At 48.3% G+C, this 27,264-nt stretch overlaps 1 pseudogene; it reads right to left on the bottom strand.

The window, feature by feature from the left end:
- Nucleotides 1-23,541: 23,541 nt before the first annotated feature.
- LOC125927590 (elongation factor 1-alpha 1-like) lies at nucleotides 23,542-24,871 on the bottom strand (annotated as a pseudogene).
- Between the last annotated feature and the right edge of the window lie 2,393 nt (nucleotides 24,872-27,264).

Below are 27,264 nucleotides of genomic sequence, written 5' to 3' on the forward strand. Positions count from 1 at the left end.
GAGTGCTGGGGCACAAGCTGGTTGTACGTGCAGGTGAATTCCTGGTCGCCTCTTGGCTCTGCGTTCCACTCATGCAGGAACCGCCAGGGGGACACAAGGGTCTGCATCTCTGTGCATCCTCGCGGGTGCTGGCTGTTCCCTGGGCTTCAGAGCTGCGGGCTGAGCAATGTCCCCCCCGACAAGTGATGCTCTGCCCCCCCCTTTCGAGGTGGGGTCTGTGTGTCCTGCGGTGAGACCCTGACGCATACGACTGCAGATTCTCTCCGTGCTGCTGTGGGCTTTTTACCTTCACAACAGGGTCCTTTGAAGCACAAAAGTTTCTAATCTTGTTGATTTCTACTGCAGCTAGTTTTTCTTTTGTTGCATGTGCTTCTGTCACATCTAAGGGACACCGTCAAACCCAAGGTCACAGAGATTTACTCCTGTGTTTTCTTCTAAGGGCTCCATGGTTTGTCTCTTACACTCCAGCCTTCTATCTACTTCGAGCTAATCTTGGAAGATGTGGGTCTGTCCTTGGGAACAGTTGCTTTCTTCATGTTGACTCCTGGAGGCTGTCCTTCATTAGGAACTTTGGTGAAGCCTGGTTTACGCTTCTCCATCATTCACGGTCTCAGAAGATGCCCCACCACGGGGAGGGAGATGTCACACCCTGCTGTCCTTTTCCCAACACAGTCCTGTGTGAGCGGTCAGCGAGCCACTTTATGGGGGAAACTGAGGCACGTGGGCTCCAGGAAGGAAGGAAGGACAGAGGGAAGGAGGGAGGAAAGGACGAAAGAAGGTGGGAAGATGAAGGGAAGGAAGAGAGAGAGGAAGGAAGGAGGGAGGGAAGGGGGGAGGGAAGGAGGGAGGGAAGGAAGGAAGAAGGAGGCAGGAAGGGAGGGAGGCACTTCCTCAGAGCGGGACCTGACCCCAGGCCCTGCGTAGACCCTGACACCAGAGAACTTGGGTTGAACACACAACAGCACTGTCCCTGGAGAGGCTCCTGGACCCCCACGAGGGGCCTGGATTCCAGGTCCACAGGGACAAGGGGACAGCAGGGCTGTGGGGGGCGGCTGAGCCCAGGGGGCCTGGCTGGGCTGCAGGCCTGTCCTGGCCCCACGTGTCCCTGGGGGCTCTGTGCTCATCTGTCACGCCCCGTGGCTGGATGGGACCCGCGGGCTGACAGACTAAGTGCGGCCAGAGGGACAGCAAGCCCACCGAGGCCTGGGGAGGGTGGCCTGGTAGCCAGCGTGAGTGATGGTCCTGGGGGATTGACCGCTGTTTGGGCGTCCCGTAAACACGGCCCTAAAGTGGCTGGGTGGCGCCCATCCATCACTCCTGCACGACCTGGCGGCTCCTGAATTAATGCTGCTTTGGCCCCTTCCGGGTGGTGTGTGGCTTGTGCCTGACCTTTGACGGCTTCTTGACGGATGGGTCCCTCCCTGAAGAGGTGCCAAGTCCAACAGGCCCGAGGGACAGTGGGGGGCTTTAGCAAGAAGAATCTGGGTGGAGGGAGCCACCAACAGCGTGCTCACATCCCGCTGATGCCTCCACCAGGCAGCCCTCCAGGGTTCTCTCCTGGCCACCGTCCCAGCTGGCAGGAGACAGGGGTAGAAGGGGGGGGGGGGCATGGCAACCAGCACACAGGCTGGTCAAGCCGCCCGGGGGTCAGTCTAGGACAGCTGATGATCCAGGGACCCCCTGAGTGATCCCCACATGGCCAACCCCTGCAGCCCCTGCCCTGACCACAGACAACCAGCTAGTTCCTCCCTGCATTTCCTGCCCCTGCGATCGGTGTCGAGGGCTGGAGAGAGAGCGAGAGCAAAGCCTCGTTGGCAGTGCTGGGGCCTGACCTCATGAGGTCACTCAGAGGGGCTCGAACACCTTGGGTCACCCGCTGGAACCAGGGAGGGGCACAGCTCCTGACGGGAACCCCGAGGGCCCAGCCTGGCCGCAGGCTGCATGGGGTCCACGCACCGCAGGCACCTGGGACCCAGCTGGTGGGTCAGGGGCTATGAGAACAGCTGAGGTCTCACCCCTTTCTGCCCTCCCCGCATCCTGCCCTCCACCATGCCCAGCTACAGATGCAGACTTTGGGGAGCACAAAAGCCCTTGGGGCTAGGAATCCCTTCTACAGATTGCTAGAGTTTGGCCATCTGCCCCTCCTTACATGTCTTGAGTGACAGAGAGCTCATCCCCTGTTCAGCTGCCTCCCATCCTTGTTTCCTTACCTCTGATCACTGCCCCTCCCTCCCCGCTTGCCCCTGCCCCATCCCCCTGCGGTCCCGGCTCTGCTCTCCAGGCCTGGCCCTCCTTCGGCTCCCCCTGCCCCAGAAACTGCCCTGCGGAGACTTCCAGCTCTTCCGTGGGCCCGGCATCCCCAGTCCCCCCGGGGTGGGGTCTCCAGCCTCTTCCCCCTTCTTGCGGCAAGCTCCTGTCCCTCCGGGGTCCACCCCGGCAGCTCTCCTCCCACACACTCATCTGGCCCCTCTGACTGCTCACTTTGGCCACGTGGGGGCAGGAAGTTGCTGGTTCTCGGGACCATTAGGTGTCAGCCGAGGGGCCTCTTCCGGAGGGTACTGTGTGTCCTCAGCCAATATCAGTGGACAGCAGAGTGGGTGCCCCTTCTCCCCGTGGCTGTCCTCAGGGACCTCCCGGGGCTGGCTCTCCCTGTCCTTCCTGGCATCCACCACCCCTTCTCAGGGACTGCCGTGCTCAGTGTCCCCACCCCATCCCAGCCGCTGGACCCACCAGGCTGGCCGTCAGCACATGGCACCACTGTTGAGCTTGGCCAGGACAGGCGGGACGGGCTGTCACTGCATGAAGCCCAGCCCTCCTGACTCATGGACCCCAAACTCCTTTTCAGGCAGACCTGTGCCCTTCTTCATGGTAGAACCTTCTCCCCCTGCCCTGGGGCTATGACTGAAGCACAGGGACACCCTTCCTGGATCCTGTCACTTTCCCCAAACTGCCTGGGACAGGAGATGGTGAAAAAAAATTGTTGAATGAACAAAGGAGCAAATCCATCTTTACCTGGCGTCACCCCCGGGGCTATGGTCAGCCGCACTGCTCCTGTGGCGCTGAGACCAGAGCTCCCAGCTCCCCACCTGCCGCCCGCCCACATCCTCAACCCAGCACCCGGTGCCCCAGGGCCCTTGCACACACGGCCCCTCCAGAGGGAACACCCTCTCAGTGGTTTCTTCTCACGCTTCAGGCCTCCACCCAAGTGTCCCCTCTGAGAGTGTCCACCAGATCCTGCTTCAAGCTGCCCCTTACCCACATCATTCCTTTTTCATGTTTCGTTTGGAACCCAGTTAACATTTACAGAAGCTGCAGGGACAAGGGTGCGCCTGTCCTCGCCGACTGTTAATTTGTGCCAGCTCCCTTCTCTGTCCGGTGCACACACAGCGGCCGGGCGGTCACTGCTTCAGCACAGGGCGGTCCCCCACGTGAGCAGAGCCGGCTCACCGCGGGACAGCTGGCAGCCGTGCCACACCGCCCTCCCACCGCCATCTGCTTGCTGCTTTTGTCAGCTGACCCTGCGACGTCCCTCCCAGGGTGGCTTTCCCCCTGGTCCGGGGCCCTCTTGTGTCCTTGGTCCCCTTCAGTCTGAAGCAGGCCCTCCTCCATTTCTTTTTTCCAGCGGCATTTGTGAAGAATGCAGTCTCTTTAGCGGAATGCTCGTCCCATGGGTGTGAGCGCCGTGAGGGACGTGTCCTCCTCAGGAAGGACGTGAAGAGGCCCCCCTGCCTGCCGGCCTTCGTGATGATGCTAAATTTTATCACCCACTAAGGCGCTGCCTGATTTCTCCTCTGCGACGCTCTCCTTTTGCATCTAATCCGTGGTCTGTGGGCAGATCCCGCCAGAGCAGACGCCCTGCTCCCCGAAAGGCCTCGGGCCAGATTCAGCATCCGTGGGGGTCTCCTGCCTGAGCCAGCCTGTGTCACGGTGGCTACAAAACGCTGATTTTCAACACAGGCCCCCCCACACATTCGCCAGCCGGCAACAGAACCCGCGCGTTGTCTCGTAAGAAAGATGCCTCCCTCCTTACCCGGGGTTACGAGGACGGCTCGGGAGTCCCAGTGTTGACTGGTTCACGATCACGACTGTCTGATTCGGCCCGTGGGAGCCTGAGGCTGGCTCCTGCGGCCTTTGACATGCCAGCACAAGGTATTCTTTTTCTGGGGACCTGCGTGTAATGCATGTAACTCACGGTCCAGGCCTGTATTGTGCTGACCCTGCCCCAGCTTTGGAATTGGCTGTATTCTGAGAATCCAGATCCTTTCCCTGGGTGCAGACGCTCTCACAGCTCTGAGGGGCTCGGGGGGCAGGGCCTTTGCTTCCCGAGACCCTCGTGGAGCAGAGCCAGGCACACACGACGGACAGTGTGGCCAAGACCTGGTGTGTGTGTGTGTGTGTGTGTGTGTGTGTGTGTGTGCGGCACGTTGGGCTCCTCGTATCCCCCATCCTGAGGTTCACAGAATGCTCTAGAATGACCTGGTGTGCTTATGTGGTCCCCCTGGAGTGGGCTTGTCCGCCCACCCTTCACAGCGTGCCCGGCACACAGGCGGTCTTTAAGAACTCTCTGACCGGTGGCTGTGCCTGCGTGGACCCCGAGGTTTGTCTGAAGCGGGGTCCACGCACCAAGCTGGCTGGAGGGGCCGGGCGGCTCAGTCACTGGTCGTGGCAGACAAGCTTGTGGCAACGTTCCTGGTCCCTGCTTCCCAGCTCTCTCACAGCAGCCCTGCCCTTGGGGGAACCAGGGCTCCACTTTTCAGATTAGGAAGCCCAAACTCAGGGAGGCTTTGGCACTTTCGTGGAAAGAGCTTAGCAGCAGATTCTGCCCATGGGCTTCAGCCCTGCTGTGAACGTCCCCCGTGGGCCAGGTCTCCTGTCTGCAGGGGACAGCTGCGGCCTTGGCCCCGTCTGAGCCTTTTTACTCCTCAGAGGGGCTCCTGAACAACATTTCAGGGCTTGGCTGACATCTTGGCCCGGCAGGCTGCCGTGGGAGAGCCTCCTGAGTTGCCTGGTCCCAATCCCAAGGGTTAAAAGTCCCCCGGGTCTGCCCTGCGGCATGTCCCCACTCCCATCAGGTCTGACCCTCTGCCTGGGCCCCCTCAGCCTGCACGCACTGGGTGAGCTTCAGCATACACCCTCGCCTCAGTTTCCTCATCCGTAACTGGGGCTCAGTGCCCTTCCCCTTGTCAGGGTCCCACCTCCCTCAGAGGCCTGGAAATGAGCCCCATGGAGGTCCTGTCTCTGTCCCCCGAACTTCACTGGCTGTGTAACCAGCATTCACAAGAAAGGGGAGGGCAGCTCATTTTTCAAACAAAACGGTATCAGATGTGTGATTTGGTTAAAAAAAATATTTCTGGCAATGGCTTGAGCTCTACTCAAGAGAGAGCGGGGTGGGGGGAAGGGGACCCGTTCCAGTGGCTTGAAAACCCCAGATAAGTGTGTGGTGATTAAGCGCGACCATTAGCTCTAATGGGCAATAATTGGCGATGAGAAATAATTTTCTGGGGCACAACTGCCCCCTGGTGCCCCCACGCCCCGGCCCCGAGGGGGGAGGGCCACGGGGCTGATTAGCTCTCAGGCTAGAGGAAATGTCGGAGGCACAAAAAGTTTCCAGATTCGAGGGTAATTGGGAGGAGTTATTCCACTTTCCACATCAGGCTGATGAGGGGCCACCCACCTGCTGTGCTTGGGGCTGCTTCCTGCCCAGGCCCGGCGGGGGCAGGGTGGGGTGGGGCTGGGTGGGGGGCAGTGCCCGCCGTGGGACCCGGCCGTGGGACCCGGCCAGTCCCTCACTGCCCCAGTGGGCTGAGGGGAACGCCCTGCATGAAGGTGCTTGTGGGTCTGGAAGGAAGAGCCCCAGCCCTCCCTCCTGACTGCCTCCCCCACCAGCAGGGTCCTGTCCTCCTCACCCTGAAACTCAAAGACAGACAAACCTCCAGGCAGGCTGCCCGGGGTCCCAAGTGCTTCTGGCCCAGAGCCCACCCAAGGCCCCTGCTGGCCTCAGGGCACCTGTGTGGGATTTAGGGAAAGATACCCCTCTTGCGGGTGGGTGCGGTGGGAGCTGACTGGATTCCACAGGGTCCCTGTGTGCAGTGCATAACCCACACGTCTGTACACCTGCAGCCCTGCTGTGTTTGTGCCTCCACGCCTCCCACTCAGCCTCACCCCAGAAACAGGTCTGGTCACTTCACATGGTTGGACACAAAGGCCTGCTCCCATCTAGTCACCTGCTCACTCTGTTTCCAAGGCTGGCTTCCCTCTCTCCCCACCTCAGTCCTGGCTTCTCCAGTCCAAAACACAAACTCCTCTTCTGCCTCTCCTTCCTTTCTCTCTCTGTCTCTCTGTGTCTCTCTCTCTCGATATCTCTCTTAAGCGTTCATTTCACAACGACCCTGGCCCCTGCATGGTCGGCGAGCAGGGGTCCTCCCCTGGTGAAGCTGATGTTCTAATTGGGACGCAGACAAGTCAACCAACCCTCGAAGCAGGTCACCTCCCACTGAGGTCACAGCAAACATGTGCGGGGCAAGGGGACAGGCAGGTGGGTGGTGAGGGGGGCCTTGCTGAATGAATGCACGTGAACGAGTGCATGAGAGCAAGGGGCTTCAGAGCACAGACCCCAGACCACCAGGGAGGGTCTTCGTGCAACAGGAAGACCTCTGCCCCCCAGCTTGGGGCCGCAGGGCTCTAGCAGGTGTGGGACTGAGCTCCCCGTCACCGGAGGCGTGTGGCCAGAGCCGTCCTCAGAACTCCCCTCTCTGCCATCTGTGGGCCTGGGGCTCTGCTCTGAACTTGCACGTCTGGGTGGAGGCCTCAGGACGGCTCCACTGCTGACCAGCCGTGTGACTGTGGGCCTCTCAGGCCACAGTGCCCTCCTCTGACAATGAGACTTGGCATGTCACCACCCTCCCCTCCGGAGCTGGTACGAGTGATGGTAGCCCATGCAGGGAGCAGTGAGGTGCCTTTCATGGGCTCCGGGCTTCCCCACCGGTGCCACACAGAGCCCACTTCTTTGTCCCCAGTAGCACGGTGAGAGTGACAGCAGGCATGCCCGTGCCCGGCATTGTTCCACGCAGCGGGATGTGGTGCGTCCATCCTGCCCCCAATGCCTCCGGAGGCAGGGACTCGGTCCCCATCTGCGGCCGAGAATCGGACACACAATAACCGAGCGGGGCCTCCCCTGCGCCCAGGCGCCGCGGCTCCTGCTGGGTAGTACGGTGCTTACCACCGTCACCCTGCCCTCTGCACAGATGAGCAGACTGAGGCCTGGGCACGGCGGCCGCAGGTGCCTCCTCCGGCGACCTGGGCCTGTAGGCACCTGTGCGCCGGGCGCCCGCACGGCGGCAGGAGCTGGCTGGGCCGTGGGGCTCTCGGCAGCTCATCGGCGGAACATTTGCATGTAATTTGGGAGCGGGTCACATGTGGGAGTCATCAGGCGGAGGAAAGGCTCAATCAGGGCCTAATCACTGTCTGTTTGGAGGGGTCTGGGCCCAAGTGCAAAATGAAAACGGGCCTATTTTGCTTGAGTGACAACCATCAGCGGTCACCTTTGACCTCCCCACTGGGCTCGGGGCTGCGGAGCTTTAAAAACCAGTCACCAGGAGGGCCCTCCCCCACTGCCTTCTGGGGACCTGGGCGGGGGAATTCATTCATTCACCCCTCCCTCTGCCACGCCTTCCACGGCCCAGGATCAGGCAGCATGGCCTGGTGGTCAGGGCCCTCTGGAACCGCCCGGGAGTCTGAGTCCTGACCGGCACTTGCCAGTCAGGTGGCCTGGGGCAGGTGACTGGGAGTGCCACGTTCCCATCCGCGGAATGTGCACCCGTGGCCTGATGAGGACATCGTTCAGTAAACACTGGTGAGTGCGGTTCGGGTCCTGGAGCACAAGGCAGGGCTTTGGGCTATAGTGCAGGGGGCGGGGGGGGGAGGGGGGGGGCAGCGGACCAGGCCCTCCCTCTGCCCCCCGTGGCCAAGATGAGGCCCAGCATGGCCCCCACCGACAGAGCAGAGCTGGGGCTCAGCTGCGCATACAGGGGTGTCTGCTGGGCGGTCAGGACAGGGCCAATGCGGGCTGGGGGAGCAGAGGTGCCAGACCTGACCAAGCAGGGTGAACAGGCCTTGAGAGGACCCTCGCAGGCAGTGACGCTGAGCTGAACCCCTGCTTCACCCCTGCCTGGGAATTACCTCCACCAGGCCTCCTCCAGAAACGGCCTCCCTGGAGCCCAAGGGCCTATGATGGGGCTGCAGGCCCCAGGCCCTTCCCTGGCCACGTCCAGGGCTTGCCCTAGGGCCGACCAAACGAAGAAATGACTACCAGCTGAACAAATGAGTGAACGTGCGCGAACAAGCAGCGGGGCGCGGTCCGCCCTCCCCGCTCAGGCTCCTGGACCTCCCATCTCTTCCGAGGGGCCAGGGTCTGGCCAGCACAGGGACACTGTCCCCCAGGGCCAGCGCGGGGGACGAGCGCCGCCTGCCACGGCCTGCGGGGGGCACCGGCCCCAGTGCCAGCGGCTGCGGCCTTGCTGGGCGGGGGACTCCGGCCGCAGCAGCGCCCGCCCGCTGCCTGATGGTAAATGCACAGGGTGTGGAGCGGGCCTCCAGGAAGCCGTCTGGCAGGCTGGGCTTCGGCAAATGGATTGCCAATTAATCAGCATTTATTTATGAGAACGTTTAAACCATTATTAATGTAGTGTAAATACGGAACGGCTGGCGGCCGGGGCGGCGGGTGGGGGCCATCTGCGCGGGCGGAGGCTGCCGCATTCCTGGGGCCCGGTCCGCCCTCCCGGCCGGGGCCCCCAGCCCCGGGGGCTGCAGGTGATGCCCCGCTGCCAGGGCCGCCCCCCACGGGCCCCTCACAGACAGGGCTTTCAACATGTTCTCACCTAAGACGCTGAGCAGGACGTGAGGGTCGGGTCCCTGTCATCCGTCACTCAGCAGAGGTCTGGCAGCAGCCCGGACCCCTTGGCCGGCGCGTCCCCACCTTGTCCCCCTCCCCTCTGCTCCTCTCCCTGCTCTGCACCCACTGAGACCTGGCCTGAGTCTGGGCGCCGGGAGGGCGGGCGACGGGCGGGCGACCCCAGCCCCTCACCTCAGGCCAGCTCAGGCCCTCCTGGCCATCTCTCTGTTCCCTTCAGGGATGCAGTGGGCGCTGTGGGCCTCCCACCACGTGGGGCCGACCTGGGCTCGGCTGGGGGCCTCCCTGTGGGGTGTGCTGGAGGGCCTCACAGAGGTGAGACCTGATCACTGACCAAGCACCGCAACCCTCCTTCCTCGGTGCCACCTGGGCTGGTTTTCTTTGCCATCTGCACCCATTTTACAGATTCGAGACTGTGGCCAGGGAGACACCAAGAGCCCACCCGCAGCCCCTGTGGCTGGTTCCTCAGGGAGAACTGAAGCCCGGTTTGACTCCTCCACAGGTGGCCACGCATCTCTCTGTGATTTGTGAGTCTACAAACGCCTCCTGGGGTGTCCAGCATCCCTGGTCATGAGCAGCCGTCTGTGCTGTCTGAGCGCCTCCATGAAGGGCTGAACATTCTAGAACAGGGTCGGGAGGAGCAGTAGTAGCCCAGAGTTTCCTGTGCACAGGAGAGAATCCGTCTGGCTTTGCTAGTGTGGAACATGGGTAACTGGGAATGGGTCCCCGCTCCGGGTAACTGGGGGGAAGGACACTCCCCTGCTCTGGGTCACCAGGGCACTAGTTGCACAGGGCCCCTCGTGGTGTCGTGAGAGTCGACCTCATGCTTGGCCCTCGCAAAGGGCAATGGCAGGGTGCTCAAGTCACAGACAGCTTCCGTGGCCCGGCCTCCTTGCTCACAGCCACAGGGGCCATCCTGCCCGTCCCTGACCTGGGAGTCGGGGCGACGGCTGCCAGGCTTGGGGCCAGTGTGCTGGCGACGTCCCTGTCAGACCCTGTGCCCCTTGGGGGTGGGGGGGCATCCTCACCCCCTTCTCGCCTTCACACCTCCAGGGGGCTCAGACGAGGGTTGTGGACTGACTGACCGACTCTTGGGGAAGCTTCCGCTCAGACCACTCTCCTCAGGCTCCTCCCTTCTCTCTCTCTCTGCCCAGCTGGCCTCTGCCCCTGCACCCAGCAGCCCCCTGAGCAGGCCCAGGGCACCAAAGCCAGGACAGGGCTGTGGGGCCAGGACTGACACCACCCACAGAATCCCACGCACCACGGTGTGGGGGCAGGCCCCGCAAGTCAGGGTCTCCCCCACGGTCTCTCGGCACCCCCAGGAGCCTGGGCTGCTGCTGTCCTGAGGCCCCCACGCCGCGGGGTCCAGCGGCTGGGGCGCGCCAGGAGGGGAGAGAACAAAGAGGCGGCGTGTGTCCCTGTTTTCCGGCCCCTCCCCCGCCCCCCATTAGCTGAGCAGAACTTGTTTATATTACAGCAGGAATTATTCCAGCCCTAATCAGAGGCCCTGCGAGGCTTCGGCATTCGAGGTATTTCTTTACCCAAGGACACTCTCCAATCCTATAATTTCCATTTCCCCAGACGCCCCTGATTGAAAGCAAACATTTTATATTTGGAAAGGAAAAGGGCCGTGTGCTATTCATAGCTGAGGTGGGACTGGGGGGGCTGGGGCCCGGGCCTGGGGGGTCAGATCCGAGAGGGCAGCAGGGGGCGTGGCTGGGTCCCTGGGCACGGGGGACACCCCAGAGCACCAGACTGGGGGAAGGGGTCAGTGGCTCTGCAGGAGGGGATCCTCCTCATCACCTGGCCAGGTAGCTCCCACCACATCTCTAGAGGAGGACCCGAGGCCCCCACCCCATGGAGTACAGTAGTGGCCCGTGGGGGCCCATCATGGGGGGCAGAGGCCAGCATTGGCCTGAGGCACTTTGAGAAGCCCGTGATCACAGGGACCCTGGTCTCCACCTGGGGTCTGCAGGGTACAGCTCCCACCGCCCCCACCACCACACTCCCTCCCAGGTTAACTCACCTGCTGGCCTCTCTGGGACCTTCAGAGGCCACCTGGCCCAGCATCTCCTCTCCCCTCTGTCCCCTGACGTGGGAGACGTGGCCTCTCTTGGCTCTGTCCACCTGTCCTTTACTGGGGGGCGAGAGCCCCCCAGACTCAGAGCTGATGTGGTAGGATGCTGCTGAGTTTTCTCTGAGAAGCCTCTGTAAGTCCTCTGAAGTGGCCATTCTCGCTATTCCTGCCTCTTGGAAGAAGGAACAAGGCCCGCCTGCTTCCATCCCTGCCTCCTGGAGCCGCTTCTCAGTTGAGGGAACGAATCCCTGGGCAGCAGGGATGTGACGAGAGGCGGCAGATTTTGCCCCGTGGAGATCTGTGTGGTGGAATTCTTAGGAGACTGCATTCACTGTTTCTTAAAACTCAATTTTTATTTTTATCCAAGTAACGCATGCATAGTTTTGCTAGCTGCTTTAAATAGAATTGACATACAATAAAATGCTCATCTGTAAAGTGTAAAAGGTGATGACCTTTACAAACAATTCACCCATTTAAAGTGTAGAGTTCAGTGAGGTTTGGTCTATTACATTACTAATTATTTTTAATTGTGGCAAAGTATGTACGACATAAAATTTGCAATTTTAGCCATTTCAAGTGCACGATTTAGTAGCATTGCTTACATTAGTGTCCTGTGGCCACAGAAACCCTCCCCCGTTCGTGCTATCTCTCACTCTCTCTCAAAATAAAAAATAAGCATAAAAATTTTTTTTAAACACACTAATTGCCCAGCCCCTGGTGACCTCTAGTCCCCTTTCTGTCCCTGTAAATTTGCCTCGTCTGGGTCTTTCGTCCAAGTAGAATCCTACAGTATTGTACTCAATTCATTTACCCCAATGTCCTCAAGGTTCATCCATGCTGGAACAGGTGTCTGAATCTCCTCCTTTTTTAAGGCTGAATAAGATGCCGTTGTGCGTATGGACCACATTCTGTTTATCCACCGGTCAGGGCCAGCAGGTTGTTTCCCCCTTGCGGCTGTTGTGAGCGATGCTGCTCAGAACATTGGCATAAAGTGTCTGCTCTGGTCCTTGTTTTCAGTTTGTTTGTGTGTGTACCTGGGAGTGAAATGGCTGGACCATATGGTAACTCTGCTCAGTGTTTTTGACAAACTGCCAACCTGTGAGCGGCTGAGCCATCTCCCATTGTGCCAGCTTCCAGTTTCTCCACGTTCTAACGCTCGTCGTTTTCCATTTGCTGCTTAGAGCCGTCTTAGGAAGTGTGAAGTGAGGTCTCGTTCTGGTTCTAATTTGCATTCACTAACAACGAATGATGGTAAGTGTCTTTTCAGGTGCTTGTGGGCCATTTGTAGATCTTTGGAGAAATGTTTGTTGACGTCCTTTGCCCAATTTTCACTTGGGTTGTTTGTTGTTTTGTTGTTGAGCTTGTAGGAGTTCTTTATATATTCTGGCTACAAAGCCCTTATCAGGTATATGATTTGCAAATATATTCCTCCATTCTGTAGGTTCTGTTTTTACCTTCTTGGTGAAGTTGATACATTTTGACATGCATGTACACATCTGTCTGTTTCTCTGTCTCTGTCTCCATCTCAGTCTCTCTATCCCTCATCTGTCTATCTTCATGGAACCCTCACTGCACTCAGGATACTGAACATGTCCAGCACCCTGGAAAGTTCGTCGTGTGCAGCATTTTTTCCCTCTCTATACTTATGTGGAAATTCATTCATGATATTACATGTATCAAAGCTTCATTCCTTTTATTGCCAAGCAGTGTTCCATGGGAGCAATATACCAGAGTCTGTGTACCATTCAATCATTGAAGGACATCTTATCCACGTTGATTTCCAGATTTTGGCTGCTATTTCTGGTTGGTAACGCTGCTCTAAACATTCCTATGTAAGTCTTTGTGTGGACTTATATTTTCATTTCTCTTGGGTAAATACCTAGGAGTGGAATTGCCGGGTCATAAACACATTCTGTGTTTAGCTTTTTTTTTTTTTTTTTAATTTTTTTTTTCAACGTTTTTTATTTATTTTTGGGACAGAGAGAGACAGAGCATGAACGGGGAAGGGGCAGAGAGAGAGGGAGACACAGAATCGGAAACAGGCTCCAGGCTCCGAGCCATCAGCCCAGAGCCCGACGCGGGGCTCGAACTCACGGACCGCGAGATCGTGACCTGGCTGAAGTCGGACGCTCAACCGACTGCGCCACCCAGGCGCCCCTGTGTTTAGTTTTTTTGAGGAACAAACTGTTTGCCAAAGTAGCCCTGCCATTTTACATTCCCATCAGAGTGTATGAGGGTTTCAGTTTCTCTACGTCCTCGCCAATGACTGCTGCTCTGTCATGGCAATTAGAGCTACTCTAGTGGGTGAGAAGTGGTATCTTGTAGTTTTGATTGGCATTTCCCTGGTGGCCAGTGATGGTGAGCATCCTTTTATTTTTATTGGCTATTTGTATATCTGTCTGTTCAGATCCTTTGCCCATCTTTTAATTGGCTATTTGTCTTTTTGTTACTGAGTAGTAGTCGTTCTTTATATATTCTGGATACAAGTCCCTTATAAGATACGGGATTTGCAGGTATTGTATCCCACTTGGCAGTTGTCTTTTTACCTTTTTGATAGTGCCCTTTATTTATTTTTTAATGTTTTTTATTTGCTTTGAGAAAGAGAGAGAATGTGAGCAGGGAAGGGGCAGAGAAAGGGAGAGAGAGAATCCACACTGTCTGAGCTGAGATCGAGAATTGGACACTTAATCAACTGAACCACGTAGGCACCACTTGAGGTGCCCCCTTTGAAGCACAAAAAGTTTTAATTTTGATTTTGATGATATCCAGTCTGTGTTTCTTCTGTTGCTTAGTCTTATAACATCATATCTAAGAAACTATTTTCTATAGAAGGTTGGGAAGACTGACACTGATATTTCCTTCTACAGCTTATATAGCTTTAGCTCTTATGTTGAGATCTTTGGTCCATTTTGAGTTACATTTTGTATGTGGTAAGAGGTGTAGGGGTCTCCCTTCACTCTTTGATGTGTTGGTATACAATTTTCCCAGCACCATTTGTTAAAAAGACCATTCTTTCTCCATCGAATCATCTTAACACCCTTGTAGGAAATCAGTTGACTTAAAATGTGAAGATTTACCTCTGGACTCTCAATTCTGTTCCCTTGATCTATAGGTCTTTTCTGTGTCTGCATCACACTGCCTTCAGTGCTATAGCTTTATAGTAAGTTTTGAAATGGGCAAGATTTTGTTTTTTTCAAGATTGTTGTTGAATTTCTATATGAATTTTAGGATCAGCTTGTCAATTTCTGAAAAGAACTCAGATGGGATTTTGATAGGGATTGTGTTGAATATCAGCATTGTAACAATATTAAGTCATTCAGCCCATGAACATGGATGGGTTTGGTGCAAAACACATCTTTTTATTTAGATCTTCTTTCATTTCTTTCAGCAATATTTTTCAATTTTCAGAATAAAAGTTTTACATTACTTTTGTTTAACTTATACCCTAAATATTTTACTTTCTTTGATGTTATTATAAATAGAATCATTTTGAAATAGATTTGATTTTTATCTATTCATCTTGTATTCTGCAACCTTGCTGAACTTGTTTATTAGCTGTAATAGATTTGAGAGGACTCCTTAGGATTTTATGCACACAACACCCTGCCGTCTGTAACTGGAGATAGTTTTACTTCTTCCTTTTAATCTAGATGCTTTTTATTTAACTTTTTTGTCCAATTCCCCTAGCTAGAATCTCCAATACAAGTTAAATAGAAGTGGTGAGAACAGACGCCCTTGTTTTGTTTCTGATTGTAGGCGGGAAATACTTGTTTTTCACCATTACCTATGTAGTTCATTATGAGTTTTTCATTTTGGCATTTATTAACTTGAAGTAAGTTACTTCTGGGGCATGTGGGTCACTCAGTCGGTTGAGTGTCCGACTTTGGCTCAGGTCATGATCTTGCAGTTCATGAGTTTGAGCCCTGCATCAGCCTCTGCGCTGACAGTGTGGAGCCTGCTTGGGACATTAGAGCTCGCTCGCTCTCTCTCTCTCTCTCTCTCTCTCTCTGATCCTATCCCACTTGCATTCTCTCTCAAAATAAATAAACTTTAAAAATTTTTTAAAAAGAAGTAATTTTCTTCTTAGTTTGTTGAGTATTTTTATGATGAAAAGGTGTTAGATTTTGTCAAATGCTTTTTCTTCATTAATTGAAATGATAATGTGGTTTTTTTCCCTTCATTCTATTGATGTGGTATACTATGTTAACAGATTTTCAGGTGTTAAACCAACATTGCATTCTTGGGATAAATCCAACTTGGTCATGGTGCATAATTCTTTTCATACATTGCTGGATTCTATTTAATAGTATTTTGTTGAGGATTTTATGTCTATATTCATAAGAAAATGTAAGTGAATAGTAGATCATTTTCTTTTCTTGTGATATTCGTCTGGTTTTGATATAAGGACAATACTAGTCTCATAGAATTAGTTGGAAACTGCCCCCATTCCATTTTATTTTAGGAAGCATTCATGAAGAATTCATAGTAGCTCCTTTTCAAATGTTTGGAAGAATTTACCAATGGAGCCATTTGCTCTTGGGCTTTTCTTTGTGGAAGTTGTTTGATTACTAAGTCAATCTCTTTGCTTGTATAGGTGTATTTAGATTTATTTCTTCTTGGGTCATTTTTAGTTGCTCTTTCTAAGAATTTGTCCATTTCATTTGTGGCATATAGATACAGTTGTTCACAGCATTCTCTTATAATTATTTTTATTTTTATAAGGTTAGTAGTTATGTCCCCATTTTCATTTCTGACTTTAGTAATTTGAGTCTTCTCTCTTTTTTTCTCTTTGGTCTAGCTTAAGATTTGTCAATTTTGTGGATCTTTTCTGAGAACAAACACTTGGTTTAGTTGATTTTTCTATTGTTTTTAGGTTCTCTACTTCATTAATGTTCTATGTAGTATTTATGATTTCATTCCTGTTGCTTGCTTTGGGTTCAGATGGCACTTCTTATTCTAGGTTCTCGAGGTGGAAGTTTATTGATTTATAATCTTTCTTCTTCTTTCCTGTAAGTCATACCTGTAAACTGCCCTCGAAACACTACTTTAGCTGCATCCCAGAAATACCCATGTGTTATTTTTAAATTTTTATTAATCTCAAAGTATTTTCTAATTTCCTTTGGGATTTCTTCTTTGAACCATTGGCATTTAGTAGTGTGTTCTTTAATTTGTATATATTTGTGAATATATATACATCCTATAGCATGTTCCATGTATACTTGAAGAAAATGCATATTCTGTTCCTGTTAGATACAGTGTTCTATTGATATGAGTTAACTCTAGTTTGTATGTATTCTTGTTCAAGTCTTCTGTCTCCTTGTTGATCTTCTGCCTACTTGTTCTATCCATTATTGAAAGTGTAGTCTTGAAGGCTCTGATGATTATTGTTGAATTGTCTATGTTACTATCCATCAACCTTTGCTTTATATATTGCAGGGCCATAGTTAGGTATGTATATAATTGTTATAATTTCCTTATGGATCAACAGTTTTATCATTATAAAATGTCCCTCTTTGTCCCTAGTAAAAAAAGTTAAAGCTACTTTACTTGATATTAAATAGCCACTCCAGCTTTCTTACAGTTGGTGTACACATGATAGAGCCTTTCATCCTTATGATTTTAACCTATTTGAATCTCTGAACCTAATGCTGTGTCTCATATAGCCAACATATAGTTGGATGATTTTTTTTTATCCACTATGACATTCTCTGCTTTTTGAATGGATTGTTTAATCCATTCACAGTTAATGTTGTTGTTGACATAGTTGGACTTACATCTGCCATTTTACTTTTTGTTTACTCTATGTCTCCTTTACTACTTTTGTTCCTCTCTTCCTCTTAATCCTTTCTTTTGCATAAAGTGAATGTTTTCTAGTATAACATTTTCCTTTTTTTAATGACTCTTTCTCTATATTTTTTTGGTTACTACTTTAGCAGTTGCTCTAGGGCTTACCACACATATCTTATAAAAATCTACTTTGTGTTTCTACTAACTTCATTCCAGTGTGATAGAGAAATAATATTCTTAAATAAATCTATTCCCTCCCTACCCTTTTGTTCTATTGTTGCTATACATATTAAATTTATATGTGTTCCAAATCAAATAGTACATTGTTATAATTGCTGTTTTATACTAAGAAGATGAGAAAAGAAAGCAAGTATGTATTTACTGAGTTGTTCTATTTGTCTTATTATTTACCATTTCTGTTTTTTAAATTGGTACATGCAGGTTTGAGTTACAATCTGGTGTCATTTCCTTACTCCAATGTAACTCCCCTCCTATCCACCTCATTTATGTTATTATTGTCAAATATATGACATCTGTGGTTCAGCAATACATTTATATATGTGCTGTTTCTTTTTTTTTTTACTTAAAAAATTTTTAATGTTTATTTCTTTTGAGAGAAAGAGACAGACACAGAGTATGAGCAGGGGAAGGCAGAGAGAGATGGAGACATAGAATCTGAAGCAGGCTCCAGGCTCTGAGCTGTCAGCACAGAGCCCGACGTGGGGTTCAAACCCACGAACTGTGAGGTCATAACCTAAGCCAAAGTTGGTCGCTCAACCAACCGAGCCACCCAGGCACCCCACATGTGTTGTTTCATACAACTGTTTTTTAAATCAGCTAAAAGAAGAAAGAATAAAATAATATGTATTCTGGGGTTTTTTTTGGTAAATAATTACATAATTACTCTTTAACAGTGCTTTTTTATTTTTCATGTGGATTAGAATTTTCATTTGGATTTACTTCCTTTTAGCCTGAAAAGCTTCTTTTAGTATTTCTTATAAGATGGGTCTGCTAGAAGAAAATTGGCTCAGTTTTTGATTACCTGAGAATGTTTTTATTTCACTCTCATATTTGAAAGATAGTTTTGGCAGATATAAGATTCTGAGTTAAACAGTATGTTTCTTTCAGCACTTTGAATATGTCATACCACTGCCTTCTAGCCTCCATTGTTTCTGATAAGAAGTCGCCTGTTATCTTATTTGGATTCCTTTGTATGTGATAAGTCCATTTCTCTTGTTGCTGTCAAGATTTTCTCTTTGTCTTTGTTTTCAGCAGTTTTACTCTTGGTGTGGATTTCTGTGTACTTGTCCTGATTGGACTTGTCTGAGCTTCATGAATGTGTAGACTAATGTTTTTCAGCAACTGGGAAATTCTCGGCCATTATTTTTCCTAATATTATTTCTGTTTTCTCCTCTCCCTCTCCTCCTAGAATTCTATTACATGTATGTTCGTGTACTTAAAGGTGTCCCAATTTTCTCTGAGACTCTTCCACTTTCTCCATTCTATTTTCTCTCTCTTCTTTGGATTGTGTAATACCATTAATCTGTCTTTAAGTTCACTAATTCTTCATTTGCTGGTTCATATCTGTTATTTAGCCCCTCTAATAAAAATTTTCATTTCTTTTATTATACTTCTCCAGAATTTTCATTTGGTTCTTTTTAATACTTTACATGTCTATTGATATTGTCTATTTGGTGAAAGAAACATTGTCTTTGTACCTTCCTTAAGTTTCCGAAGCATGGTTTCTTTTAGTTCTCTGAACATATTTATAATGGCTGTTTTGAAGTCTTAGTCTGTTGCGTATGACATAATGACCTTCTTAGAAGCACTTTCTTTTTTCTTTATATCCTATGTAAATATATTCTTGTTTCTTTGTATATCATGATTTTTGGTTGAAAATTAGACACTTTAGGTGATATATTACAGCAACTTGGATCACCCTTCCTCCTCTCGTGACTTATTTTGCTCTTTGTTTTGTGACCTGGCTAGGCAATTTTAGTGAAGTCTGCTTTCACCGCATGAAGCCATCGCTGTTGCTCCTCTAGGGACAGAGCCTTGAGTGTGTACACAGTTCCCCTAGAATGGCAATGCCTTGGCAGGGCTCTCTCTGATCACCTCTTTCTCTAAGTTCCATCAGGCTGTCTTCATGTGATGTTACTCCCCATGCCTTCGGTGCAACTAATCACCAACAGCTTACGTTATAGTTTTTGACAATCCCCTGGGCCATGTGCTCCTCAGCAATCTGATCCAATTCAGTGTAGACAGGACTAGATTTTGAAGCCAGTCTTTGAGGTTTGTTTTGTCCTCAGGGTGTCTTCTTAGCCATTTATTTCTCTAGTTCTCTCTAGGCTTATGAACTAGATGACCTGTGGTTTAGCTTTTTGCTCCTAAGAGGAGCTGTTGTTGAAAGCCACCTTAAGCTTAAACTTCTCCATGATTTTTTTTTTTTTTCAAATAACATCGGTTCCTTCGTGGAGAGCTTTGGAGCTCTCTTTTCTTATGGGAAGCCTCTTCTCCTAAACGATGTTTCTGACCCACTACTCTGGACCCCAAATGGGGCGGTAGCCTCTGCTCTGCACGACTCTTCTTTCTTGGTCTGGGAGCTCTGCCCTAATCTGGGGCAAGGATGGTGAGGACCCTAGTATTCTTGGCTGGCTGTACTTAAGGTAGAGCCTTTTTACTATGAGTGGAGGTTAGTGGAGGAAGGAGCTCCTGATACCTTGGCCACACTCACCAGGAATTCCTCAACTTGAAACTGGAGGGCATTAGAAATGCTGGTGGCCTGCCCTTCCTGGCGAGGTATATTAAGATTTGTTTGGGAGCTAAAAAGAAGGGAGGGCACCGTCTTCTTGGCCACATTTACCCAAAGTAGAGCTTCTATCAAGCTGAGAGTGAAGAAGGAAAGAAGGAATGGGCCATGGTTCAAATGCCACAGATTCTTGCTGTTCTTACCAAGTTTTAGTATGTTTCCTTGAATAAACTTTTCTTCATTTATTATATGCCCTCAGGACAATTTCCAGAGACTTTAAATAATTGTATTTTTAAAGTTTATTGATTTATTTTTGAGAGAAAGAGAGGAAGAGAGAGGATTCCAAGCAGGCTCAACACTGTCAGTGTGGAGCCTGAGATAGTACTCTATCTCATGACTGAGAGATCACAACCTGAGCTGAAATCAAGAGTTGGACACTTAACCAAATGAGCCACACAGATGCCCCAATAATTGGGTCTTTTAATAGCTTTTACCAGATTTGCTTTTTTTCCTCTAGTAAGTGAGTCCATGGAACTCCTCATGCTAACATCCAGCCATAACTTTTTAATGAACTGCCAAATTGTTTTTTGAGTGTTCGTACCATGTTATGTCCCAACTAGTCCCAGTTCTGCTACAGTCTCAGTCTCTGGTCAGTCTTTTCAATTTTAGTCACTCTCATAGGTATGTAGTGGTATCTCCTTATGCTTTTAACTTTATATTCTGATGGCTAATAATGTTGGGCATCTTTGCATATGTCTATTTGACATCCATATATGTTTATTGGTGAAGTGCCCGTTGAAAGCTTTTGCCCATTATTAAGTTGAATTTTTCTTTGAGTTTTGAGAATTCCTTATCTACTATCACTACAAGTTCTTTATTGGATATACGCCTTGCAAAGTTTTTCTCCAAGTCTGTAGCTTGTCTTTTCATTCTCTTAAGAGTGTCTATTGCATGGGGCGCCTGGGTGGCTCAGTCGGTTAAGCGTCCGACTTCAGCTCAGGTCACGATCTCGCGGTCCGTGAGTTCGAGCCCCGCGTGGGGCTCTGGGCTGATGGCTCAGAGCCTGGAGCCTGCTTCCGATTCTGTGTCTCCCTCTCTCTCTGCCCCTGCCCCGTTCATGCTCTGCCTCTCTCTGTCTCAAAAATAAATAAAACATTAAAAAAAAATTAAAAAAAAAGAGTGTCTATTGCAAAGTGGATGTCTTTACTTTTGATGAAGTCCAAGTTATTAATTTGTTCTTTTATGAATGGTGCTTTTGGTGTTGTAGCTAATAAATCTTTGCCTATCCCAAGATCATAAGGCTTCTCCTAAAAGTGTTATAGTCAGGGGCTCTGCTTTTAAGTATGTGATCCACTTTGAGTTCAGTTGTAGATACGAATTTGGGATGGAACATCAATTTTTTTCCCCTACTGACATCCAATTGTTTCAGTGTAGTTTGTTGAAAAGACTATCTTTCTTTCCTGAATTGCCTTTGAGCATTGTTAAAAGTTAGCTAACTGTATTTATATATTTGTGAGAATTGATTTCTGGACATTAACGTGCTTTACTATCTTTGTGCCACTATCATACCGTTCTGATTACTGTAGTTTTATAACAAGTCATGTGATGAGCTAGTATTAGTCCTTCAACTTTGTTTTTATTTTTTAGAGAAGAAGTTTGGTTTGGGGTCTTTTTTTTATATCTTCCATGTCTCTATTTAACTTTTTAAACACGTAGAATACAATTACAATAACTACTTTAATATTCTTCTCTGCTAACATTAATATGTTTCACTTCTGGGTCAGTTTTTTTAATTTTTGAGAAGAAAATGTATTTATTTTGAATTAATTTGAAAAAACAATTAATATTCCTAGAAATGGAATATGAGTCTATTACATTGTAGGTAGATTGAATGCAAGCACAAGTACAAAAAAGTCTCACTTTTGTACCCAAAGCATCTGAATACTTCAGGGACTGTGAAATCACGACCTGAGCTGAAACCAAGAGTTGATGCTTAACGGACTAAACCAGCAATAATTGGTGGCACCCCAATGATTTTGTATTTCTACAAATATTATTGAGCTTCATTATGGAACACAGTTAAGTTACTCAGAAACAGTTTGATGATTTGAGGTCTTGCTTTAAGATTTATCAAGTGAGGGGCGCCTGGGTGGCTCAGTCGGTTAAGTGTCCGATTTCAGCTCAGGTCACAATCTCGTGGTCTGTGAGTTCGAGCCCCGCGTCGGGCTCTGGGCTGATGGCTCAGAGCCTGGAGCCTGCTTCCGATTCTGTGTCTCCCTCTCTCTCTGCCCCTCCCCCATTCATGCTCTGTCTCTCTCTGTCTCAAAATAAATAAACGTTAAAAAAAAAAAAAAAGATTTATCAAGTGAGGCCAGAACAGCATTCAGTCTAGGGAAAATGACTCCCTAGCAACAAGCCAAGACTATTCTGTGTTGTCTTCACAGAGCCCTGTAAATCATGAGGGTTTCCACTCAGGCTGGCGGAAACAGACACTCTCCCAGGTCTTATGAAATCTCTGGACACCATTGCCTCTAATCCTCTCAGGTGGCTCTTTCTCCATCCTTGAATAGCTTTTTCACATGTGTATACTGATCCATACTCTGGTACATCCTTGAAGGGAGCCCTCTGAAGTTCTTTCTCCATGCAGGTCTCTACTCTCTAGTATCTTGTGCTACGACTCTCACCAGTCTCATCTTTGTCTCTCAACTCAGACCGCTGGACTCTATCTTTTCCCTCTCCCTGCACCATGACCTAGAAACTGTCAAAGGCAGTAAGCTGGAGTAGTCATGGGGCTCACCTCCTTTGTTTCCTGGCTCATAGAGATCAATCACTTTTCTTCATTGCTTGATGTTCAATGTCTTGAAAAAACCATTTTTTTCATACGTGGTATTTATTTTTTGGTTATTTCATATGGGAGGGTAAATCTGGACTCTGTTACTCTATGTTGGCCAGAAGCAGAAGTCTTTTCATTGTTTAATTTCATAAGTTAATCTTCATAAAAAATAATTACCTTGAGGGGGCACCTGGGTGGCCTAGTCGGTTAAGTGTCTGACTTCAGCTCAGGTCATGATCTCGTGGCTCATGAATTCGAGCCCCATGTTGGGCTCTGTACTGACAGCTCAGAGCCTGGAGCCTGCTTCAGATTCTGTGTCTCCCTCTCTCTGTCTCTGCCCCTCCCTTACTCACGCTCTGTCTCTCTCTCCTTCAAAAATAAATAAACATTAAGAAAATAATCACCTTGGGAGGTAAGGAGGGTGGGCTGGAAGGCTAGAGTTTAAAGGGGCTGGATCAGACTCAGAGATGAGTGTGGAGGCAAGAAGAGAGAGACCAGGAGATCTCCATTCAGGCACACTGGGATTTGACTCATGATTCCTAGTCCAGGAAGGTTTCTGCTTTTGCAGCCAGTGTCCCAGTCTTGTGGCTCAGGGTTGTTTGAGACTTGGAAGGAAGAGTTCTATGTAGGAGTTATGGTTGTCTCATCCCTGGGGCAAAGGACCTATTTCTGGCCCCTTTGGCATCTGAACAAAGCACTTTCCCAGGCTTATCTTCTCCCAGGTATCGTTCTATCCCCCACTTATGGTAGGCGGGAACATCTTAAGGCCTGGCAAATGGTGTGGCCACAGCCAGGAGCTACCAGCATGCTCCAGCTCTCACCTAAGGCTGCCAGCACAATCTTGATGGCTGGCAGTGATTCCTCATATAAAAATACAGTGGTTCCAGACCTATTTCTTTTTTTTTTTTTTTCCTCATCAAATTTTTGTTTTAATGGGCCTCAAAATTCTGTGACAGACCTTTGGTCAAGTTGTTTCCATTAAAAAGTACTGATTTTAAAAACTAATAACTTGAAACTGCCACACACACCACACACACAAAAAAATGGTCCACAAAACATTCTCCTTTGCTTCTGAAGGTTTTACAATGCATTGTTATCATCAACCGGTCTTTTACTATTGTACTTAAATGGCCACCTGGCGCAAATAGTTGTGACACCGTTCTTTGGCCACTGATCAAGGCAGGTATGGGCATAATATTCATTTAGCTTTCTGAGCTTCCTGGGCAGACTTGGTGACCTTGCCAGCTCCAGCTGCCTTCTTGTCCACTGCTTTGATACCACCCACAGCAACCTTCTGTCTCATGACACAAACAGCAAAACAGCCCAGAGGAGGATAGTCAGAGAAGCTCTCAACACACACACAGGCTTGCCAGGAACCATATCAACAATGGAAGCATCGCCAGGTTTCAAGAACGTGGAGCCACCTTCCAGCTTTTTTCCAGAACCACGATCAATCTTCTCCTTCAGCTCAGCGAACCTGCAGGCGATGTGAGCTGGGTGACAGTCCAGCACAGGTGTGTATCCAGCACCGGGATGGCCTGGGTGGTCCAGGATAATCACCTGAGCCATGAAGCCAGCTGCTTCCATTGGCGGGTCATTTCTGCTGTCACCAGCCACATTGCCACGACCAACATCTTTAACAGATACGTTCTTGACATTGAAGCCCACATTGTCCCCAGGGAGAGCCTCACTCAAAGCTTCATGGTAGGTTCCAACAGACTTTACTTCAGTTGTAGCATTGACCGGAACAAACGTGACCACCATGCCTGGTGAACACCAGTCTCCACTCGACCCACAGGGACAGTACCAATACCACCAATTGCGTAGACATCTGGAGGGGCAGACGCAAGGGCTTGTCAGTTGGACGAGTAGGTGGCAGAATGCAATGCAGAGCTTCAAGCAGTGTGGTTCCACTGTCATTGCCATCTGTACGGGTGACTTTCCATCCCTTGAACTGAGGTGTGTTAGCACTTGCTCCAGCATGTTGTCACCTTTCCAATCAGAAATTGGCACAAATGCCACTGTGTGGGGGTTGTAGCCAGTTTTCTGAATGTAGGTGCTGACTTCTTTAATGATTCCTTCGTACCTGTAGGGTGGCTCAGTGGAATCCATTTTGTTAACACCAACAGTAAGTTGTTTTACATGCCAAAAGGGCATGCTCATGGGTCTGCCCATTCTTGGGGGTGCCTGGTTCAAATTTGCCAACATAACCAGCAACGATCATGACAGCACAGTCAGCCTGAGATGTGCCTGGACTCATATTTTTGATACAGTCTCTGTGTCCTGGGGCATCAATGCTGGTCACATAACACTTACTAGTCTCAAGCTGCCACAGGGAAATCTCAATGGTGATAATCACGTTCACATTCAGCTTTCAGTTTATCCAAGACCCAGGCATACTTGAAGGAGCCCTTTTCCATCTCAGCGGCCTCAGATTAGATGACCAGTAGTAGTAGACTTACCTGAGTCTACATATCCAATGACGACGATGTTAATATGAGTCTTTTCCTTTCCCATCTTGTTTTAGGTTTAGCGGTGGTTTTCACAACACCTGTGTTCTGGTGGCAAACTCATTGTGGAAAAGGTCTGGACCTATTTCCTAAAAAGTCTTTCTTTCTTCTTCAATTCCTTTGGAGCTCTTGTCAAAAAATCGGTTAACCCTATAAGGGTGGATTTATTTCTGGACTACTGTCTATTCCATTGATCAGTTTTTCCATCCTTTTGCCAATGCCATAATGAGTCTTGACATAGTGTAAGTCTACCAATCTTTCCCTTCTTTCTCAAGATGGCTTTGGATACTCTAGCTATGTCACATTTCTATATAAATTTTAGGATAAACTTGTCAATTTCTAAGAGCACTGCTGAGACTTTGATTGGGATTGTATTAAATCTATGATCAATTTGGGAATTAACATCTTAACAATGTTGTCTTTCAACCCAAGAACATGGTATTTATCTACATTTATGTAGGTCTTCCTCAGTTTCTGTTAGCCATGTTTTGTAGTTTTCAGTGAACAGTTCCAGTACAACTTGGGTTAAGTTTTCCCCTAGTCATTGTACATTTTTGATGCTTCATAGATAGTATTGTGTTTTTTTAAGAATCATATTCTAATTATTAATTGATATTATATGGAAATATAATTGATTTCTATATAATGACCTTGTATCATGAAATCTTGCCTAATTCATTTACTATTTCTAGTAGATTTTTTTGGTAAATTCCTTAGACTTTGCTATTTACACAATGTGTCCTCTGAAAAATAAAGACATTTTTTTTCTTTCTTTCCAATCTCTATGTATTTGATTTCTGTTTTATTACCTTATTGCACTGGCTATAACCTCAAGTACAATGTTAAATAGAAGGAATGAGAGCAGACATCCCTTTTCTCTTTTCAATCTAAGAAGCAAAGTATGCGATGTTTCACCATTGCATGTGATGCTAATTGCTGGTTTCTTATAGATATTCTTTATCAGATTGAGGAAGTTTCCTTCTGTTTCTAGAATTTGCTGAGAGGTTCCTCCATGTCCTCCAAATCATGGGATTTGGACAGGTGTTGAATTTTTCAAATGTTTTTTTCTATATTTATTGATGTGATCATATATTTTTTCCTTCATTCTATTAATGTGGTAAATTATACTGATTTTTTAAATATTAAAGCAACCTTGCATTCCTGGTATTGACATGTGTGCACTTAGATACATATGCACGCACACACACACACACACACACACACTTTTCCTGCAATTGATTTGCTAATATTTCCTAAGGATTTTGTGTCTATATGCTTAAAGAATATTGGTCTGTAATTTTCTTTTCTTGTAATGTCCTTTGCTAGTTTTTTTATTAAGGTTATGATAGCCTTCTATAATGGTTAGAAAGTTTTTCCTCCTCCTGTATTTTCTGAAAGACTTCGTGTAAGTTTGGTATTATTTCTTCCTTAAATATTTGATATAATTCCCTAGTGAAGCTATCTGAGCCTAGAGTTTTCTTTGTGGGGAAAACTCAAAGTGTTAGTAAGTATAGGGCTATTCATGTCTACTGTGTGTGTGTGTGTGTGTGTGTGTGTGTGTGTGTGCGCGCGCACATCCACATGAAATATGGAATTGTGCCTTTTGAGGAATTTGTCCATTTTATTTAAGTTGTCAAATATATTGGCATAAGGTTGTCCATAACATTCCTTTATTGCTGTTTTACTGTCTTCAGGACATGTAATTACATCCCCTCTTTCATCCATAATAACAGCAGCTTGTATTTTCCCTTTTTCTTTAATTGAGCTAGTTAGGTGTTTTGTCAATGTTATTGATCTTCAGATAACCAACTTTTTATTTTCTTGATTTTCTCTATTGTTTATTTTCTACTTTATTGACTTCGGTTCTTGTCTTTATTATATCCTTCTTTCTATTTTGGTTTTAATTTGTTCTTTTTTAAATTCTTAAGGTGGAATTTAGATGATTGTATGTAGTTCTTCTGTTGGCATTTCAAGCTGTAAATTTCCCTTTAAGAACAATTTCTGCTTCCTTCCATAGATTTTGATATGTTTTAGTGTTCACCACTTCAAAATATTTTCTGATCTCCTTTGTGATTTCTTCTTTGACCCATGGATTATTTAGAAGTGTGTTACTTTTAAAGATCTTCTTATTAACTTCTTACGGATTTCTTAATCTCTAGTAATGGCTAGAGAACATACTCTTATTGCAACGCTTTTTAACGGAGTATGACTCATTTTGCTGAACTTCCATATGCATTTAAAAAATGTGAGTTCATCAGTGTTGTGGTTTATAGATGTCAACTGTGTCAATTTGCTTATGATGTGCAGATCTTCCATCTCCTTATTGATGGCTCCTCAGTTACTCCAAGAGGAGGGTTACGTCTCTATATCTGTGATCTGTGGGTGTGTCTATTTCTTTAG

Source organism: Panthera uncia, chromosome D4, assembly GCF_023721935.1.
Source record: "Panthera uncia isolate 11264 chromosome D4, Puncia_PCG_1.0, whole genome shotgun sequence".
In the NCBI taxonomy this organism is placed as follows: Eukaryota; Metazoa; Chordata; class Mammalia; order Carnivora; family Felidae; genus Panthera; species Panthera uncia.